At 37.2% G+C, this 23475-nt stretch overlaps 1 protein-coding gene across 2 annotated transcripts in view; it reads right to left on the bottom strand.

The window, feature by feature from the left end:
• The window catches only part of LOC123685226 (teneurin-a), a 556414-nt gene that overhangs the window by 435807 nt on the left and 97132 nt on the right, over positions 1 to 23475 (bottom strand). For both annotated transcript variants that reach the window (XM_045624845.1, XM_045624846.1), the window contains exon 2: positions 23103 to 23181. The gene's annotated coding sequence lies outside the window, so the exon portion shown is untranslated. The remainder of the gene's footprint in view (positions 1 to 23102; positions 23182 to 23475) is intronic.

Here is a 23475-nt window from a genome sequence, read left to right as displayed (position 1 = left end):
AATAGTAAAATGCAAAATCAAAGTAAAATTGAGAGAAAAGCATTCCATATATTTATACATGAACAGGTATTCACGGAAATATTTAGTTTTTAATATTCAGTATTACTTTTTCGATATTCTTCTTGAATTTTCTTTGCTTTTGATCATGTAATCATCTGTTTTGTGATTACGATAACTGTGACTTAGTGGACTTTTTTGCTATCAACCCTACTCATTCATACAAACCCAATGAGGATGTCGATACTTTTAACGAAACCGACATCTTCATGAGCCTTGGTTGTTAACTCGTGAGTATCCAGTATTGACTTTCTCATATGAGAGGTTTTTAGGCCACTCAACTCCAGACATTTGCACACCAAAAGCTCAGCTCTTGGCAGCCTCAAAATCTTTCAAGTATATACCCCACCTAGTCAATCACCATTGTTGGACAGCTACCTTATGTTGGTTTTCTCGAAATCCACAAAAAGGCAAAGGGTCACCTTGATGCTCTTTACGCAAATTTATTGATTCTTTCATTTTCTTCGATATCACAATGCCCCGGAACCCATAGAAGAGTTAGTTCATTGACTCAGGCCAGTTGTGTTATGATATTATGACTCCCATGCCAGCAAAGATCCCTGGATCTGTGGTTCCAGGGGCCCAGTGTGGTCATACTGCACGTAGTGAGTAAATTATGCGCCCTTTTAAGACGATTTTGAACACACGTAGAGACAAGGTCAAACCGTATTATTCGAGACTATTGAAAATCCGAAAATGACAGACATTATGTTGACATGATGGAGCGCTCTGTTTATGGAACAAACGCTCAGAACTAGGGATCATTTAAAATATCACGCTGTAGACACCCTCCAAATCTCCTTTCAAAGCCCTGTTATTTCCAACTTGAACCAACAAAAAGAAAAAAAAACAAATCCGGTAACAAAACCAAAAGCAACCTCTAGAGAGTAACGGAAAAGCGACCGGTCTCAATCAGAGCGCGACGCGGACGACGCTACGGAACCCTCGGCCGTCGATAGTCACCGTCGGGGTCACGGTGCCCGAGAATTGAATGTCGTCGGCAGGAGCAGGAATTCCGATCCGGCAGGACTCCCAACTCGCTCCTTGTTTACGACCGTTGCGAATTTCGGGAGCGTCGTGAGCGTCCCGACGCCGCTCCCCGGGGACAAGATGGCCGTCCCTTCCGGAGAAATAAAAACGGGAATAAAACCGGATGTATGCCGGGTCCCGTGGAACTCTACCCTTTAATATCTTTCCCTCTATCTGCCTAGTTTTAATATGGACGTGGGGCATAAACTACACGTGATCGTTACGTGCAGGGACAGGTGAGGGGGGTGGCGGTGGAGACGGTGTTTCTGTTAGTTGTGGATTTGATTCTTTTGCCTCTTTTTTTTTCATTCGTCGATTTTTTGCGGTGCGAATTTGAATCGAAGTGGGTGGTACTCTTTAGCACTTACATATATATTTGATGTCCCAAATTCGGTGTCTGGTTTGGGATCTCTGAATCCTTTTCAGCTAGAAAAAAATGAATGGCAAATTTTTAGGCTCGATTTTTGAGGGAATAAATATGGTGAAAACCGCAACCCCATAAATTCAGCTGTTTCTAATCTATAAGAGAAAATTGGCGTGAAATGAAAAGTTCTCACACAATGAAACAAAATTTTACAGGTACTTTTTTCAGTAGAATCCATTAGTTTTAATTTTCCTTCTATTGCAATTAGTTTTGATGTTATAATACAAACTTGGATTTTCTTTAATGTAAACCATATAAATTTATGTGACGAATAATAGTATATTGTGCAACAAGTGGGAAAAGTCCAACTTTTTTAACGAGTAAGAAAAAAACTTTCTGCACATGTTGCACACCATACTTTTCCTTCAACTTCACAAATTCAAATAATTCAAGTAATGTACCTAATTCAATTCAAAAAGGCCTTCATTGACATAATCTGTTAATTTTTTCCGTTTCCATATAAAGACTTCTCAAAAGCCCAATTTCATTGGTCTACCAATCGAGGTGTTGGCAAAGTGCCGTGTGAAATAATATTTCTCACAATATGAGCAATACATACTCTTTTTTCCATAGCATTCGTAGGAAAAATCTTTTTTTCCCTCTCCAAAATATATGATTTATAAATTCCTTACCTGTCATATTATAAAAATCATCATAAGTTTGAGTTTCATACCTCAAATCAACCATGTGCTTATCTGTGAACTTCAAATAATTAGAATATTCAGTGCCGCAAGGTCTCCGGATTTAACTTCGTTCGATTTTTCCAACATTTCAATATTTTCAAAATGGTAAATTTTGTCTTTGGATGCGAACAAAAAAAAAATTCTAACAGTGGTAAATCCGTGGACCTTGGTGGACAATGAATATTTTAATTATCTGAAGTTCACAGATAGACACCTGGTTGATTATCAAGTGTAAAAATCAAACTCTTGATAATTTTTATGGTTTGGTAAAAAAATCTTATCTCATATTATATATTTTTGAAAAGAGAACGAAAGTTGATTTTATTCATTACAGAAATATATATGGTTTTCGTTTGAAAAAACAAAAGTTTGTGTAATAACTTCAAAAGTTGTTGTTGTTTTATGTTTATAGCACCAGTAATGAAGAAGTTGAGAGAAAATTTCCTTTTCGCTCCATATTTCAATATTCTGTTATAGCTTGAAAACAGATGAAGTTTTAAGGTTTTCTCCAAATTAATTCTCCCAAATTCGACCCAGAAAATGTGGCATTCATTGTTCACCTCGACTTCTGAGATTCCCTCACTAGACAACGAATTTGGGACACTCTATACATAAGATATGAAAATGTAGCGAATATTAGGGCTCGTAGATGACACATACTGAACAAACATCAGTGACAAACGGGTGTAGACTTAGGTATGGAGATTAGCTATGAAGAAGACCCCACGATAAATTACCTTCCAGCAACCTGAAATTCATGACAAGATAGTTTGAAATTCAATTTACAGAGATCAGGCTACAGTTTTTTGTTTCAGACATTTATCTCATACTTTGATTTAAGATTGTCTAAACTTCCCTTTACTATCGTAGTTGGTGTATCTTCCTATTTGGATGCTGTCTGTTATTTTCAAATTAAGAGCCGAAAACAACCCCAAATGATTGATCTGAAAGGGAAAAAGTCAATCTTGTCCAGCCTAAATAATTGCGATATTGGAGGTGAGTATATATTTATGATTCGAATGTACTGACTACGTTCACTGCTGAGTAGAAAAATCGATCTGAAACCATTGATATTATGCGACTAATTTTCAAATAACTACTCGAAAGTTTTTATGAAATTTCATTAGGAACTCGTCTCATAGATAACCTGAGTAAATAGTCGTCATAAAATGCTTGTAGAAAAGGTTGTAGTGCAAGATTTGTCTGAAGGTTTGAATCAACACAAATATTTTGAGTCCAATTCATCCTGACATGAAATTTTGTAATTTACTATTGTAGGTGGTGCATCTTCCTATTCATTTGAATGCTCAAATTGAATTAATCGGCGCATTCGCCATTTTGCAAAAATTCAAAAACGTTCGGATCAATAGAGCAAGATGCAATAAAGACCAGATCTTCAAAAAATTCGAAAGATTTTCTGTTCATGTCTTCCACACAAGTAGAAACAACCAGTAACTATAGGGTTTGGGTTGTGGCTACTTTGGCAGGTAACAGTTAGTTTATCAAATACTACCTAAAATTCGATACAGTATAAAGCTCAATATTTTATATTTTTTTCGAGGTAACTTAAGGAAACTAGTCGTCCTTTGCCGGACACTTATGTCAGTTGCTAGCCCATGCCGGAAACCTAGAAACTTCAATGTATTAAAAACAAAAATTTTTGTTTTACATGTAATTTTTTTTTGTTACATCTAATATTTCACTTTATATAACATGGATATAAACGTGAAAATGTTTTTTTAAAGGATATCTTAAAAGATGGCAATCTACATAGCACTCGCCCCCGACTTTCAATGTGTCTGGCCAGATACAAAAAGCCATTAAAACTGTCCGGCTAATGAGTTGAATTTTTTTCATAGTTCCTCAAATTACATATAAAAAATTTAGCTTTTATACTATAACGAAAGTATAATTGTTATTATAAAAGTTTAGCAGTGGGTAACTATTGTCATAACCAGAAGAAATTATAAAAAATTGAGCTTCATACTTTTACTAATTTGAAGTACTATTCTATATACTTTTACTACCTGTTACCTGCCTAAATCACAACCGAAATACTATAGTCTCTGGTCGCCTTTACTTATGTAGGGGGCATGTACAGAAAAACTTTTAGCTTTTATAAAATCACGAAGGTAGTCCTGGGCTCTTAGGCTATGTCGTTTCCACCACTAAAATCATCGCGTATCTTTTCAGACTACCCAAAAAAAAAAGGCAGATTCGGCCGTAACCCGAGCGACCGTCAACCTCATCGACCACACATCTCTATTCATAGCCGTATACATTCCCAGTACGTGGCAGGTGTTTCAACAAGTCCATCTTCTAATTAATTATCCTCCATTCGCTTTCATTACCTGGACGACGATGCCAACGACCCCTACCGGACGGGCGGGCGGCTCGAAAAACAGTTTCGTCGAGTGACTCTTCGCCATATTTACGGCTAATTGGAGTCTCATACTTGCCGGATGAAGAGGCCATTTAGTTTCAGATCCCGGCTTAGCGGGAGAGACTGCGCTTGATCAAACGACTCAGTTCGGGATTTTCTCCCGTCTTTATTTGATATGGACGGAAAAACGGGTTAATGGATCGTAGTAGGACTAGGACGGAAATAAGAAGGCCGCCGAGAATTCGGGAGAGTAATGAACTTATTTTTTTGAAAGCTTGGTTTTATCTGACTCGATGCAATGACTCTGATGCTGGGGCAATAATATAGCGATATTGAAGGCAATGAACAAGCCGATAAACTTGCTCTAAGGAGGTGCTTTTCAACCCCCTTAGTATCAAGAAATATTTTGTGACCCCAGACACTTTTTTTTATGTATACAGTATACAAGTATACAAAAAATATACTCATATACAGGTTGATTCACCGAGATGGCCTATTAGACGTTTATGAAAAACTTATCATAATTTTGAGCTGAAAATTTGCATGTTGAGGTTTGAGACAATGAACTTTCTCCCTGAAATATTTTCATATCTCTACAACTTCCGGTTATACCGGAAACAGACCACAACTTCCTTATTTGAAATAGCACACCCAGTATATTATTGCATCAGGCCATTTGAAATAAGAAAGTAGTGGTCTGTTTCCAGTATAATCGGAAGTAATAGAGATTTGAAAATATTCAAGGGAAAAAAATCATTGTCTCAAACCCCAATTTGCAAATTTTCAGCTCAAAATTATGATAAGTATTCCATGAACCAATGGGCCATCCTGGTGGATCACCCTGTATATATGGTATGAAAATACTGGTTGATATTATGAAGAAAGAATTGTGTAGCAATATATTCGAATAGGACTGGGCAAAGATTGTCTTCAAATCCGTTTTTAAATGCAGCTATAAATGAGGCAAATTTAGCTTCTAAGCTCAAATAGAATTTCCTGGAATTATCTTCCGATTGGAATTAGATTCGTCTGACCCAATTCATGTTGAAAAATGAAAAAAAGACCTTTCAATATTTCTCTTTTGCATAACTTTTATGTGAATTCGGTACTGTGTGCCCACTCTTGAAGAAATCCTGGATCCGCCCCTGTCCAAATCGAAATTGCCGAAACCATGAACAGATTGTCCCCGATGTGGATTGTAGAATTTTGTAAGTACAACAGAAAGACTGATTTCAAAGTCTTCTTGATAGTAAGAGATTTCATGGTAACCAACCAAACCCATGTATGAATAACGATTATTCACAAGAAAAGAATCAATATTTCTCCGAAAACTAGAATTACCTAAAATCCTAATGGAACATAGATACTATTAATTAATGATTCTAAAGCTTCATTCTGCGAAATAATATATGAACTTTTTCCAATACTTCAATTCGAGGCTGTCGAATCCACGTATAGCTCATCCCAGAATTACAAATCAGTCGAATGTAAAACACGAGAAATCACTTTACACGCTGCAAAAAAAATCCCATCGAAAACTTTTTTTTATCCATGGAACATGCGCCCCCTGTCAACGCTTCCATGTTCATAAATTATCAAAATAACCGGGTTAAAAAGGTATATTGCATGAGGTTGATTATAGGTTTGAACGGTGGGGCACCTGTAATCTTGATTTTTTTATTCAATTAAGTTTCTACCTATCTGATTAGCCAGAAGTATAATGCACGTTATCGATTTCAATTTAAAATGGCGTTAGGAGGTCTGGGAAATCTACGGGGTCTTTGTTGTTCGGAGTTTCAGCTGACTGCATTTCAGGAACGGATTGGAAATATTCAAACTTCTTTTCCTCGTACAATATCAAGGAAATTCTCATGGGAATGATTAGTCTATCACAAATTTGTCTGTTAGAAAACATTCACTAGCAAGAATTCTCTCTTTTTTTTTCTTCTTTGTTTCTGCAATATATGGTTGTAGCGGTAAGTGGTAGTCGAAATAAATAGATCGTAGATGTCATACAATAATCTTAGGTAATTGTTAACATAACGCCATCGAAATATATGTCGATTTCTGCCTGCATTATAAAGTTATTCTCGATTAAACATGTCAACTTACGAACCCAATTTTCGTCATTTGCTGGAGGTTTTAATTTCCTACTTTAATATGAATAAATTTGTGGCTGAGACTCATATAATTCTCAGATACCTATATAGTGAGGCCGCTATAAGTGAAAGAACGTGTCGAGAGTGGTTTCAACGCTTTGAATACGGTGATTTTGCCGTCGAAGAACAGCATGGCGGTGGAAGAGAGAGGTTTTTCAAATATGCACAATTAGAGGCATTACTTGATGAAGACTCGTATTAAACACAACAGGAATTGGCAGGATAATTGGGAGTGATACAACAAGCCATTTCAAAACGTCTGAAAGTCATGGGAATGATTCAGAAACAAGGAAATTGGGCGCCGTACGAGTTGAAGCCGAGAGATGTTGAACGGCGTTTGTTTTCTTGAGAACAGTTGCTTGCAAGGCGAAGATGGAAGGCATTTCAGCCTCACATTGTCACTGGAGTCAAGAAATGGGTTCATTACGATGATCAGAAGTGCATAAAATCATGGGGATATCCCGGTCATGCTTCCACTTCTACAGACAAACCGAATATTCACGGTTCCGAAGTCATGCTCAGTATTTAGTGGGACCAGCTCGGCGTAATGTCTTTTGAGTTGTTAAACCCACTGAAAAAATCACTGGCGATTGTTATCGAACGCAAATAACGCGTTTGAGCCGAGCATTTGAAGACATACGGCCGTAATACAACGAAAGACATGATAAAGTGATTTCACAGAATGACAATGCTCAACCCCATGTTGCGAAAGTGGTCAAGACATACTTGGAAACGTTGATGTGGGAAGTCCTACCCCACCCGCCGTATTTTGCAGTTGTTGCTCCCTCGGACTATCACTTGTTTCGATCAATGGCACATGGCCTGACTGACCAGCACTTCCGGCTCTATGAAGAAGTAAAAAATTGGATCGCTTCAGAAGATGACCATTTTTTTCAACGTAGGCTGCCCGAATGATGGGAGAAAGAAATGGCGATGGACAATACTTTGAATAATAAATGAATGTATAACCAGTTTTTTACAATAAAACCTTGAATTTCGGAAATCAACAAAACTGGATTTTCGTCAACACTTACGGTTTATTTTTCACATCTTTAACTTGTCCCAACAGCTCAAATATTCCCACCTGGATCACGATATACGGCTAAGAAGGCGTTCACGACGATTCAAAACTGCTTTAGTTTTGAGAACTTTGACAAAAAATATTTTCCATTTTTGTTGTGAATTTTGAAAATTTTAATACTTTTTTAAAGAGTGTATTGTGCCATTACTAATAATGGCGTAGTTTTTACTTGTTAAAATATGACAGCTTCAAATGTGACTACTGTCAAGATAGCAGGCTAATCAAAATGAAAATTCTCATTGGATAACTCTGTAGATTAGTTTCATTTCTTGAGCTTAAACTGAATCTGAAAATTTCATATTTTCTAATGCAAATTTTTCGTTTACGACTGGCCACAAAGATTACCATCATTGTGAGTATAAATTACAAATTCATCAGAAATTGTTCATGAGTTTGCTTGCTTCAACTTGTCCAGTTACCAAACGACCAGATTTATTTATCCCTTAGGAATAGAGTGATTTCACCTGCTGGTTTTTCTACAATCGTAACGAACTCTAGTGAGCAAAAAATCCTCTACTTCAAGAGTGGAATAGAGTGTACACTTTGAATAATTGATCCGTTTATATACCGAGAGTGGGGAAAAAGCAAGACGAAACGGAAAAGTCGTGAAAACAAGCAATCAATTATTTATTTTCCGGAAATATCTGCGGTAGCAAAATCGAGATCGCTCTTCGATTCTTGCTGCTGCAAGAGTGCAAACTAGAATCCGCCGCGGAGTAAACATCCACAGTTGCCCATCTGAATATTTCATGGCGACCATAAATCACTTTAAGCGACACAACGGGAAAGACCTCTTGAACTTTCATTACCACCAGGATGGGAATTTTAATTTTTAAACGAAACTCGTGATGCAATTAAGTGTTTGTTTTTGTTTTGTCTCGACTATATCGGAAATTATATCGGATGGTATATTTCGAGACACAAAAAGGAAATACGCCCGCGACTAGGAAGTTGCAGAGTTTTCCTTCCAATTTTCCATGAGGAGATTAAATATTTCGCGGAATTCTGTGGGAGTTCTACACGTGAAGATTTCAACTCGGTCGGATCTGTTGTCACTCAAATAACGGGTTTTTTTTTCGAGGTATATAACTTCAAGTTGGCATTACTGTTCAAGATGGCGACCGATTTAACAGCTGTCAAGTGATTTATTCTCAGTTTGGTTTGGCAATTCATCATGAATAGACTCACGCCTGAACAACGTTTGCAAATAGTGCAATTTTATTGCGAAAATAATGGTTCTGTGCGGAATACGTATCGCGCACTACGTCCATTTTATTTTGTTTAGCGATGAAGCGCATTTCTTGTTGAATGACTACGTCAACAAACAAAACTGCCGCATTTGGAGTGAAGCTAATCCTCAAGTGTGTGTCGAAACGCCTTTACATCCAGATAAACTGACTGTTTGGTGCGCTTTATGGGCTGGTGGAACATTGGTCCGTACTTCTTCAAAAACGGTGATGGCCAGAACGTTACAGTCAATGGTAATCGGTATAGAGCCATGATTACTAACTTTTTCATTCTTCAATTGAACAACCATGATGTCACACAGCTAGTGCCACAATCGATTTATTGAAAGACACGTTTGGTGACCGCCTAATTTAACGTTTTGGACCTGTGAATTGGCCTCCAAGATCTTGTGAGTTAACACCGCTAGACTACTTTCTGTGGGGCTATGTAAAGTCATTGGTCTATGCGAATAAGCCACAAACCCTTGACCATTTGGAAGAAAACATTCGCCGTGTTATTGCCGATATACGGCCACAAATGTTGGGAAAAGTCATCGAAAATTGGACGTGCAGATTGGACTACATCCGAGCCAGCCGTGGCGGTCATATGCCAGAAATTATATTTAAAATGTATTGCCCAGGATTATCTTGCGCATTCATGTCAATCGAATACTCCACCGTCGTTTTATTGCAATTTAAAGTTCTATAGCTCTAAAAAAACACCCTTTATTAGATTTTTTCTTTAGAAATTCAGCTCGAGTTTTCCAGAGTTGTGATGTCACTATTTTAAATTTTGGGCTAGGACAATGATTCAAATTTTTGAGAAATCGACAGTACTCACTAAGTGAATAAGCTTAATTAATTTTTACTCTCCAGGCTGGCCCCAAAGTGGTGAAACACGATACCACCCTGTTTTATTAATAAGAATGCCTAATATTTATATCAAAATCAAAATCTCAATGAAGATCTGATTAGAAATAACCCATTTGTTATAATTTACCTGTGATATACTTTTTAACGGAGGGCACTTAATTCGTTGAATTTTATGGATGCAAATTTTAAACTGAAGATCATTATCTAGAAAACCTTTTAGGTAATCGTACGATTTAGTTTTATTGAATTCCCGAACTGTCTTCAAGACTTCTGCAAATTTACGTATCATTCTACAGGTGATCCGAAAGACATGAGATTTTTTACCTTCTGAATAATACAGTTAACAATGTTACCAAAACCATAGATTTTCGAAATGAATAACGAATTTAAAGTTGATGAAAACTCCTAATCTGAATCAAAGGCAACATCATCATAAATAGCATTTCATTCGATATGTACAAAAGTACTTTGGTCTCTAATAAGTGCATTTTTTTTCAGATTATATTCAATTTTTTTTCATGCATAATGTGATTCAGAAAAATACAAGTTATTGTTCGTTCCTTCATTATCTCTTCATTTTGTACATCAAAGGAACGACTGCAGTCTAAGCAGATTTCAATAAATCCTCATATATTTCAGCGGATAAAAAGAAATACTGGTAAGTAGGAAATAACAGAAATTTCCTCTCAGTTCCTAGTAAGAAGATTAAATATTTCGCGAAAGAAAGAGGAATTCAGCGGGTATTTCACAGACGCTGACAAGGTGACGAAATAGCTGGAGAAGGAAGCATCTGTCATTCGAAAAATGCGGTTGAGGACAAGCTGAAAATTTGCGGATATTTTATGAAGGTTGTGAAGAGTGGAGTTACTGTAACAAGCGTTGGACATTCCTTCTAAGGAAATTACAAAATAACTTAGCGACGTTGGAGCGTGGCAGTGAATTTGTAACATCGAATTATTTAGCAGACAAATCGGGAATAATATTGAAGGGTTTTCTAATGAGGAATTTCATTTTGAATATCCCGATATCTGGGCAGCCGTCACTTTTGAACACATTACAAGTAAACGACGTCATACAAAGAACCGACTCTTCAACAATGCAGTGATATTATTAAAATTCGCTACAAAGATGGTGAAAATCACAGTTTGCTAAACTAAAGCTTTTTTGGGTCTTCGTGAAGTAAATTAGAGATGTGAAGAATCGAAATCGTGAAGTGTTTACGAAAACCCATATTTGTCGATTCCTCGTTGATCTTCGGAATTTGTTCTTCCAAAAACGACCGTATCTTGTATTTTTACAAAATACGGTGGTGTGGTATTTTGTTTTTCACAAAATACGGTGGAATAAGACTAAGACATTGAGGCTCAAAAATCAGCCAGAAGATCACCATCAACATATCTTCGCATATTGGATCATTGAAATGCATCAAAATGATCTGAATTACCATCGAAAAATCATCTTCAGTAATGATTATCATTATCATATCAGAAAATCAAAGAATGATTGTTCAAATGCCTCTAAATTCTCAAAATGTCACTGTTTGGTGCGGTCTTATCTCACTTATCCTGAAATGAGGCTAGTAAAGGGTGTTTTTTTTCGAGGTATATAACTTCAAGTTGACTTTACTGTTCAAGATGGCGACCGCTTCAACAGCTGTCAAGTGATTTCTTCTCATTTTGGTTTGGCAATTCACCATGAATAGACTCACGCCTGAATAACGCTTGCAAATAGTGCAATTTTATTTCGAAAATGATGGTTCTGTGCGGAATACGTATCGCGCACTACGTCCATTAGCGATGAAGCGCACTTCTGGTTGAATGGCTACGTCAACAAACAGAACTGCCGCATTTGGAGTGAAGCTAATCCTCAAGTGTATGTCGAAACACCGTTACATCCAGAAAAACTGACTGTTTGGTGCGCTTTATGTGCTGGTGGAATCATTGGTCCGTACTTCTTCAAAAACTATGATGGCCAGAACGTTACAGTCAATGGTGATCGGTATAGAGCCATGACTACTAACTTTTTTTCCAGAATCGAACAACCATGATGTTCAGGAGCTGTGGTTCCAACAAGACGGCGCAACATGTCACACATCTCGTGCCACAATCGATTTATTGAAAGACACGTTTTGGTGACCGCCTAATTTCACGTTTTGGACCTGTGTATTGGACTCCAAGATCTTGTGATTTAACACCGCTAGACTACTTTCTGTGGGGCTATGTAAAGTCATCGGTCTTCGCGGATAAGCCACAAACCCTTGACCATTTGGAAGACAACAGTCGCCGTGTGATTGCCGATATACGGCCAGAAATGTTGGAAAAAGTCATCGAAAATTAGACGTCCAGATTGGACTACATCCGAGCCAGCCTTGGCGGCCATATGCCAGAAATCATATTTAAAATGTAATGCCACAAGATTATCTTGCGGATAAATAAAATTCATGTCAATTGAATAATCCATCGTTGTGTTATTGCGATTTAAAGTTCTATAGCTCTAAAAAAACACCCTTTACAACTGTTACGGTGAATGAACAGCGCTACCGAGCTATGAGTAATAATTTTTTTTACCAAAATTTACATCAAAAATGAAACCTCTCATTGGAAAATTCTTGACATTTCTATTGAAATAATGTGTTAGTATGGATAATTGATGAATCAAAGCCAACTACAATGTATGGCTCAATTTTTTCGTTGCTTGGTCGAAGTATAGTGTTTAAATCTTCCGAATTGAAGGGTAGCTATATCAAGACATTGAACGATTCCTTTCGAAATTCGATGTTCAAGCAAATATTTACAATCAACAACTGTTCCCAAGTTTCGATTCAAAAACTGAGTCGCCTAATGTGTTCATTTCACAGTTTCCCTTTACTCGACCCAAAAGCTGAGGAAAGGAAATGAACTTTCGGGATACAAACAAGAACGGAAGCATTCTAAACAAAATCATACGGAGTTTTAGCTGTGTCCCTACAATTTTCGGAGAGCTAAATATGTAGATGTGTGCACAGCACACAATACGAATTCGTCGACAATAGGATTTGTGCTTTCTGGGAACTTTCAATTAAACGATCCTTTCAAATGAAAGGATTTCTGTTCATTTCACTAACCAGAATAGATTTGGATGTCTGAGATAGCATGTGAAAGCGTCCAAAAATATCATTAGTGAATTTAATTTGAATCTTTCGAATATTTTCCCCAACTCCACCATCCAAATATTCCTTTGTGTAATGAGTATTCATCAGAATATCTCTAAAAAAAAATTAAGACAAAATTAATGTCCATGCATTTTTTCGAAGGGTTTTCTTATAGAAAATTCCATTTTGAACAGTTCGCTAGGTGGGTAGCTATCATCTTTCGACTTTCGACAAGAAAAAATCACAACATTCCTAAAAATGGGAAGATACACACTTCAACAGCTAATTGAAATTGTTCAAATTCACTAAAAAATGGTGAAAATTTTACTGTCACAGTTGGCAAAACAAAAGAACTCTTGGGTCCTAGTGTAATAAGGGGCGATACCAAGAAAGCGGATAGATAAAGGAAAATAATAAACCTTGGACATAGACGACCTCGTAATGCAATAAAAGTAAAAAAGTTTGGCTTATTCAACGGTTACGGTGAATGAATTACGCCACCTGGCTATGATGATTTTTATGGCAGGCATTGGAAGAAGATACTGATGTGAAAGACATTTATATTCAACAAGACGGCGGTACGTCCCACATAAGCAACGAAACAATCGCAAAATTGCAGGGAAAGTTTCCTAGATGCTTTTTCTCGAAGAGGTGATCAAAATTGGCCCCGAGATCTTGTGATTTGACAAATTCAGACTTTTTTCATTTGGAGCCATGGGCTAATAAGGTCTTCTCTACAATGAGAGAAACATCCATGTTTTTCTTTCAAAGTATACTTTTTTCAATGTCAAGATGAAAACTCTTATCGGAGAACCATGCATTTATTTAATTTTATTATTTATTTCATTTATTGAATTCCTCACAAAAAACATCTAGGCAGTAATTACGTGTAAAGTTAGAACTAGTTTTGTCAACACTGTGACCTTTTCAGTTAAATTGTGCATTTCGGCTAATACAAACAGTGACGATTACTATGAAACTCAGCCGACTTGACACATTATTGGGAGAGAACCAAACAAAAATTTCAGTATGCGAGGGAAACATGCGAAAAGTTCGTCAAACAATATGGAATTAGTATATTGTGCAACAAGTGGGAAAAGTCCAACTTTTCTCGCGAGTGTGGAAGTTTGTGGCACGAGCCTGAAAGGCGAGTGCTGCAAAAACACGAGCTAGAAAAGGACTTTCTCCACATGTTGCACACTATACTTTTCCTACAACTGCTATGGAAAGTAGCGTATTCTTCATAGCTTACTCAATTTCAAAACTATGTATTGCTCAAACTGTGAGAAATATTATTGCCCACGGCACTTTGCCCACACCTCGGCTTTTGAGTCGTTTCTATGAAAACGCAATAAAGTAGCACATACTGTCAACGAAGGTCATTTTGATTTGAATCAAGTCTATTACTTGAATTATTGAAATTTGTGCAGTTGTAGGAAAAGTATAGTGTGCAACATGTGGAGAAAGTCCTTTTCTCGCTCGTGTTTGCAGCACTCGCCTTTCAGGCTCGTGCCACAAACTTCCACACTCGCGAGAAAAGTTGGACTTTCCCCACTTGTTGCACAATATACTATTTCCTACAACTGAACAAATTTCAATAATTCAAGTAATAAACTTGATTCAAATCAAAATGGTCTTCGTTGACAGTATGTGCTAATTTATTGCGTTTCCATAGAAACGACTCGAAAGCCCAATTTCATTGGTCTACCAAGCGAGGTGTGGGCAAAGTGCCGTGAGTAATAATATTTCCCACAGTATGATAAATACATAGTTTTGAAATTGAGTAAGCTATGAAGAATACGCTACTTCTCATAGCAGTTGTAGGAAAACGTCATTTTCTGAGAGAGTCGTATAAAAAATAATAACTCCTCTAGACTTCCGATTCAATGGCAAGAAGCTGATTAACAATCGGCGAATCGGTATCGATTGCCGGAAAGAGACGCAGATATAGCTAAAACCGAAAATTGAAAAGAAACGAACCGAGTTCTGCTTCCCGCTAATAACACAAGGACACACAATGGCTTTGAGGCAGCTCGAATCACAAGTACATCATCAGCGGGTCTCTAATTTCGAGCGTATCCTCTGCGATATTGTATCGCTGCTCAATAGCCTGCTAATGAGTAATCAATGCCTTCAACCTTTGCATAGTCGACGCGACTGTTAAGGTCGGGATCCACTCGACGTTTTGCGCGATGCTCTCGAACGTCTGTAAATCCAATGAGAGGATAATTCGTGGTGAGAACAATGTGATGGTTGTGAAGTGGTTATAAGCTGAGTAATCAGTGCTGTATACGAGGATAATATTCACTCTCAGATTTTTATTGTGTTCAGATCGAGAAATAATGGTCCATAGTTTGGAATTTTCAAAGATAAGATCACGAGTGGTTCAAATTTAGTCGATTTTTTTCTTTTCCACGGAAACTTGTTTATATGGCTAAAATATGAAAACAAACCGATTGATGAAGCCTTGAGTTCCTCAGCAATTAGTCATTTCATCTAAATTCGGTTTGTTTGAATGTTTGAATGTTTTTGCATCAAATGAACAAGTTAAAGTAATGAAAAGGAAAAAATATCTGATAAAATTAAAAGAACGAGTTGTATTTGAAAAGATTATTTTTTTAAACAATTCAAACGTTCAATATTTCTTTGGGTGATGGCATTGAATCGGTTTGTGTTCATTTTCCAATATCCTAAAAGCTCTTTAAGCTGTTAATAATGACAAATTCAAAGTAAAATTTTGAAATTTCAAGGTAAACAAGATATGATCGGAAGATTGGCCTGAATAATGCATTGCTATTAGTTTAAACCACCCAAATGTCAGATTTTGACACGTGAAAAAAAAAAATCATTTGAAGTAGTGGGCAATACACTTTCATAGAAATTTTGCATGACTTTTCAGAGAGTGGCATGTATTTTTTCTGCTTCACGACGTAAATATCCCAATATTCATCTGATATCCAAGTTTCTTTGTTCAACATTTTCTCAAGATTTCATGAATATTTTTCCAGTTTTTTTTTTCGGGATGAACCATCAACTCATTCAGAAAAAAATTTTCAAAGAATGAACACACCTCATCCAATTGGCTTGTCAACGGATATTTGTTCAAAAAAATCGAAGAAGAATGTTGTTATCAATATTATTGCAGGCATTTTCCAATCTATTCAATGAAACGAAATAACTTCGTCGTTTATGTCGGTGTGTCATCCTCTCCTTTAGCGCTAGAACTTTGAGTGTCATCGCCGTTTGATGTCACAGCTACGTAGTCCCTGAGTTCCCATTATCGAAATGTCACGATAATGATGGCTCTAAATCGAGGTGAAAGTAACATCCATGTGCAAATATCACATCTTTTCTTTTAGAATCTAACAAATTTCATAAAAAACCTCCGCATATACTTCGCCTTTGAATCACATTCATCCCAGTAGATATAATTTAATTGATATCGTTACCTGTCTGGCACCTTTACCTAAAGGTAACCATACACATCAAGATCACTCCAGTCAATCTCGGAAGAAAATTAACTACTTCGAACCATTATTGGAAAAGTTTCTGATCGATGGGGAAGCATACGACAAAACAACTATAACAAGCTGCAAAAAGTTCGTACTGCACGTAGAAAAGTAGCCCCCCAATTGACCCGATACCGAAAAGGACTTGTCAATTTATCACATTCCGATTACCCTCTTTTCATCTGACATCAAAATGTCGTTGGTCAAAATTTCTATGAATTTTTTTCAGTTTATTTATTTCAGGATGAACCCTAAACTCATTTTGAAACAAGTGTTCATAAGAATTAACACATCTTACGCAACTGACCTTTGTTCAAAGAATTTGAACAATAATTATGTTATCAATTAACTCAATCAATAATCACAATGAAAAGAGAAAAATTGATAAGAAATATCGGTTTTTATCGTCCATCAACAGGGGGACCATAGATTGCTGGTATTTCTCTATAGTTGTCAACTTTTCAATGAAACGTCGTTCAAGTCTGCGATGCATCCTCCCCTTTAGCGATAGAACTTTGAGTGTCATCACTGTCGGATGTCACAGCTACGTAGTCCCTGAATTACCATTATCGAAATGTCACGATAATGATTGCTCTAAATCGAGGCGGAAGCAACTTTCATGTGGAAATATCAGATTTTTGTTTTTGCAATCTGACAAAGTTTGATGAAAACTCTATGCATATCCGTTCCCTTCGAATCACATACATCACAGTTGATATGATTTTATACAAATCTAACGAAGAATATCGGGGAGAAGAAAACCTTAATGACTTATTAATATCGTTACCTGTGTGGCACCTTTAGGTAAAAGGTAACCATACACGTCGAGATCCTAAAGAAAAAATTAATTTTCAACCATTTTTCAAAAAGATTCTGATCGATGGGGAAGCATACAACCTACCATCGGTAACAGACCGCAAGAAATCTGCGCGGCACGTGGAAAAATAGCCCCCCAATTAACCCGATACCAGACGGACCCGTCGATTTGTCTCGTTAAAAGATACTCGTGTTGCGAGTGCCGAATCGACGTTTCATATCCGCCGCCACTTTTTTTTCCGCATCAGCTGCCGGCCGGTTTTCCGCAATTTATTATAACCATAATTCTTCACATGGAGAATACAATTAATCACGTAGGCCGGGCGGCGGCGGCGGCGGCCGAATTTGCTGAATGCAGTTTAATTACTACGGTTTCTGTTTTCATTCGGTCCGTCCCCATGATGAACCCGGTGAACGGGGCTTAATTTTGAATTATGGCCGTTCTGAACGTGGCCCGTTGTTGCCAATTGGTAGTGAGTTTCGGTTTGTACTAGGGTTTGATGGGGTGAGATCCTTAGAGCATTCTTATAATTACCGTTAAAAGAAGAAAATAGTGATACCTCAATTTTTTTTTCACGATTGATCAAACCTGTTCAATTTTGCATGTAATTTTATGCTATACTCAATGAAATTGGTCCTAATTTGATGGAAATATATCACAAATATAATGAAACAAATTAATAACACAAATATTCTCAATCAATTGAAAAACAGGGTGATTCACCGCGATAGCGTTTTAAGGAAAACTTATCATGAGTTTGTACTGAAAATTTGCATGTATGAGACAATTATCTTCCCCCCTTAAATATTTTCAGATCTCTACAACTCCAGGTTGTACCAGAAGCAGACTTTACTTCCTTATATCAAATGGCACACCCAGTATATAATTGCATCATTAGATAGCTTTTTTTATAAAAATTTCAGCAATATGCCAAATCTTGGGTAAACACTTAACGGTTCATAAATTAATGTGATTCTTATGAAAAAAATGGTAAAAAATAAACTTTCTTCTTCGGCAGAAAAAGCTTTTTTCGAAAGAAAGAACGCCATAATAAAGAACGCCTGAAGCTATCGCTTTGCGACCTGTAGGTTTTTTCATACGAATTTGATGGGATTTCTGTGTTTGTCAGAACCTAAAGACACAATTTGGTTTTTCGCAGTGCATCAGTTGAAGAATATCTTCTTTCGGCCATAACTTCAGAACGCCTGAAACTATCGCTTTGCGACATGTAGGTTTTTCCATGCAAATTTGATGGAATTTCTGTTTCTGTTAAGAAAATCCTATCGTTACATTTGAAATTTCGGAGTAAAATGAACAAAACAATGAACTTCTGACTTAGCGCCCCCTATCGAAAGCAGCAAAAACAAATTTATCATGAGAATATTTTGTCCCCAATCAACAAGATATTATTTCTCAGACGAGATCTAATTTGCTCAAAAATGTTGAGCCAAACTGAAGTTACAGGCATTTCAATCAGACAGATTTCTCCCTTCCCCCTACCCTTATTTGATGTCGTAAAATCGAGAATGACAATTCAAAAAGATAGATAATTTTCCAAGGATTACAGTGATGATATTTTTTCTTCAACTTCATATGAAACATTTTCGTAAGTAATTGCACAAGTGCATCAAAATTACCGATAATTTTGCATGACAGCGTGTTGTCATAAAAACTGCATGAGTTCATTTTCATTTTTGGAGAAAGAGCCCGACACCGAAGGTGGAGGGCTCTTTCTCCAAAAATGAAAATGACCGAATGCAGTTTTTCAAAGAAAACACGCTGGAATGCGAAATTATCTGGTAATTTTGATGCACGAGTGTAATTCGGGGGAATATTTCCCGAATAAACTGTTACATTCCTGTCAAACTGATTTAGAATGGAATTGCCATAGATTTGAACTGTGTAAGATGCATAGAAACTAAGCATCTATGAACAGAACAATTATCGCAGTGCAGTTTCGCTTCCTACAATGCAATTATCGCTGTAATTTTCGATAATTGTTCTCCAGATACATAGAATTTTTGACAGGAGGGAAATATTCGAGTAAAATTCATTTTTCTACTCGACGATAGCTATTGCGCGCCCTAGCGGTACAGGTATGAACTTCAAAACAATTTCTAGTGTGTTTTTTTGTACACTTTAGTGGTAAAAATGTTTACCTCAAGTCTCTACGATGAGTGGATCCTGAGATATAGCCGCTTACCCCGCTTATTTGCCCACCCTGTACAGTTGGTCTGATTTATAACCTCCTCTACAGGCCTAGAACAAGCGCACAAAAAAATTTGGGATAACAAAAAAAAAAAGACATCCAATAATAGATTCCATTCCATTGACCCGAGTCACAAAGCGCCTCGTGCCGTTTCCGACGATCCCATCGCTGAACGTAGATGGCACTGCGATCAACGCGGTTTCAATAAAATGTTATTAGGTCAGGCAGGCCATGTCACTGATGCGAAATACGAAACAATAGACGCGCGATTTGGGTTTTCATACCGTGCCCCGGCCGCCGCGATCTGGATGCTGCTGCATCCGAGATAATTGCTGAGAAAAGGAGCAGTTTCAGCATTCGCCGATTGTCTGGTTTGGCGGAGTGGCTGACGTCGGATTGGGCTTTTCCGATAGGATGAGCTGTTTTTCGATTTCTCCCTTCGCTAGGTTTCGCGATGGGGTAATCTGGATGGGAAAACGTTGTTCGTATCGTTTTTATTCGCGGGATGGGAGCTTACTACGTATGGGATGGGGAATTTGGAGGATTTCGAGAGAATAATACACTCGACAAGGAGTATTACGATCATATTTCTTCGAACGTAGGTACTTGCCTTCTATAATAGAACGTTAAGTTTCGATAACGATAGTTCCTAACGTTTGTGGTGATCGTTGTAGCGTTTTATGCATTTGAATCAATCAATTTCCATCTACTTACTGAAGAGTCGAATGACAGGTGCTTTTTTTAGTTTTTATGTATGACGACCTGACTGTTCACTCTTGAGGTTTATTTTGGAACATACATATACATATACCCTAAGGGCCAGTCTTCGAGCATAAATAGCTTTAGAAGTATAAAACACTAAAATTATTAGGAAATAATGATTGTTAACGTTTGTAATAATTAACCAATTATAACACTTCACGACATGACAGCCAATTTTTCAACTCCGGAGTGGGACTCGAACCCAAAACCTACGAATCACCAGTCCAGTGCTCTACCAAATGAGCTACCGAGGAAGCTGAACGTTCACTGTATATCAAAGAACCGCTTCTCCCAGAATCAAGGGTTAATAGTATTCCTTAGAAATTACGGTTTTTTTTTGGCAAGCGTTTGGTATATTTCAAATATTGGAAGGAAACTCATGTAGGATCCAGTTATTGTTTCCTCTAAATAATTGGCATGGTCACCAAAATGCTTGGAGACCGAATTGCTGTTGTAAATAATGTGTAAAGGAAGTGTTAATTCTTCAAGGTGTCGAAGACATATCATGTGTCGATTGTAAATCTTAATAAATTTACAGGGGGTTGGGAAAGCTCGAAAACAAGCTCGGTGGTACCTGATGTCACATCTGCGTATCACGTGCTGGTTCTTCGAGAATATTCCATGGCTGAGATTTCCAGTAATCCGCGAAGAGTTTTGTGAGTGGTACGGCAAAACTCTTATTGGACTATGGGTGGTACTTGGTACTTTCCCCCGATATCGGGGTGATGCTAGGGGTGTGGCCAAGTTGAAGAAGGGAAGTCGATAGCCAGAGAAGTCAAGTTAGAGTCTAAGTGCAGAGTTAGTAATCGGTCCGTCGATGCTCAAGACGTAAAGTCGCGAATCAGTTGAAGACGAGGCGACCGAAACTTCAATTAAGTCGAAGACGCGATATTCGAAGACGTTTCGAATATCATTCGCCAGTACCGTATTGAGAAATTGTAATTAAGACGGTAATTAAGATCTTTCCAATTCTGTTTTGTACTGTAAGTGTGACTTATGAATATATTCAATAGATTTAGGTTTTGATTCCTCCGACCAGTAAATAGAATATTGATGATTACAGATAGTGTATTAATTTCCTTTTCAATATTTAAAACTTTCCAAACCTTTGCCAAAAACACCGTAATTTGTAAGTGTAAGTTTCCAGAATGTTCCAAAATGAACCTCAAGAATGGAAAGTAAAGTCTCGATGAGGTATTGGAAGTCACATAGTCAAAGCTCATCAACAACCTGAGAGTACCATATTATCATTGAATATCTGGCTAGAAGCAACAGGTTCAGATTTTATAGGTATTGCAGGCAATGCACAAGCCGATGAATTTGCTGAAAAAGGATCAAGAGTAACATCTAATGGAATTTATTCCTGTGGTCTTTGGAAAAAATTATGGAGCATCAACTCTGCAATTGGGTTCAACAAAAAGAGAACTCTCTAGATGAATACCCGCTCATACTTGCTCAAGCGTAGAAATTGGTTCAATTATCACTCATACAAAACGAAACTCATGAATCAGTCACAAGTACAAATATTTTATGCATCGCAAATCACTGAATATTGACAGTGCTGCTATTTATTCGCTGATCCATCTAAACGCATTCCCGAAACTTGACCCCAGTGTGTTTTTCCATCATATAGAAAAAGTTCAGGTGTCTCATCGAGACGCCTAGACATAAAACGCCAGATGGCGCCAAACTCATCCCGTCCAAAACCGTACCTAAGGGCAAAAATGAATCCGACCCCGAGTGTAGCAAATGGCCTGCCCAAGCCACCGGTTCCGCGGACCCTACACGTATCGTTGACACCGTGCACTGTCTCTGCCGTTGAAGCCGCCCTAACTCACTGCGGTATAATAAGTGGAGAAATGCCTCGTGCATAAATTTCGGGCAACAAACGCACACACAGCTCTCGGAGCTGAAATACGGTCAGAAATCTTCGTGCAGGGTTTCAGCAGGCATTACATTATTTACCTGTGGAATTCTGAAAACTCGCCGTCTTAGATTTATGTCGGGTATTAATAGGGAAGTAATGCCGTTCTGTGCTCTGCTGTGTATTGCAGTTCGTGTGGATCTTTTTGATTCACGGGCTGAAGGTATCGATCGTAGTTTACTTACTGTATTGCGCTCCTGGGAAAAAAACGACAAAGCGGAAGGACTATGACTTATGTGAAAAACTAGGAATTTCAGTTAGATATTAGTCTGATCGTAAGAGATAGCCTTTATATATGTATTTTATGTGAATAACAAGAAAGAAATCTATGACTATTTGAAGTAATTGCTTTCTCTGTGAAACCTTTCTAGAGAAATAGTTACGTTTAGTTTGAATGTTCCTCAATTGCAATTTTTGTGAAGTAGATATACTAGTGGTGAGTTGGTAAATTCTGTGATTTTGTTGAACTATAAGGAACCGATGAAGAAAAGTTGGATCAGTTACAAAAATTCCGAAACGTACGTCTGTCTTTATGTTAATTTAGTTATTCAAATTGTTAACCGTTTACTCAATTGGTACAGTTTTAGTTATTTTGCATTGTCTTTTAGTTGGTTATTGATTTTGTACATTTTAGAATTGGAATTATATTCCAAGACAAAAATAAACCGAATATATCATAAAGATATATTATTTGACATTTTTTCGATATTTATTATATATATATATCTCATCGTTCAATTTTCCAATGAAGTAATTTCGCTAAAAACATGAAATAACCTAGAGCTTTGATGGTTTTACAGATATGTGTATTCGCTCTAAATGAAAAAATCACTCACCACTTCAAATATCCTCAGATTAAAGATGACTGTCACTCTTCTATACGTCTACTACTAACACTTCTCACTCGTCACAGATCTGTAAAAAGAAATATACTTATTATGGTATACATAACAAAATTTCAACTTTATTTATCGAGACATCGAATTTTAGTTTCTTTTACAATTTTAACTTCACAAACGCTTCAATATTATTTTCAAAAAGACTCTTTCAAACTATGGAGCTCCAAAATGGGACGTGAGGAAAAGTAGTCATCTCTCCGTGACGACCATTTTGGAACTCTAGTTTCTTTCTATTTTTTCTGGAAGTCACAGATTACTCAGAATTTTCATTTAAGTTATAGGGCTTATGTTATTTAGATAGATAGATAGA

This window comes from Harmonia axyridis, chromosome 7 (assembly GCF_914767665.1).
Source record: "Harmonia axyridis chromosome 7, icHarAxyr1.1, whole genome shotgun sequence".
NCBI lineage: Eukaryota > Metazoa > Arthropoda > Insecta > Coleoptera > Coccinellidae > Harmonia > Harmonia axyridis.
The sequence above is the reverse complement of the archived record's forward strand: the minus strand, read 5'-3'. Positions and strand labels throughout refer to the sequence as shown.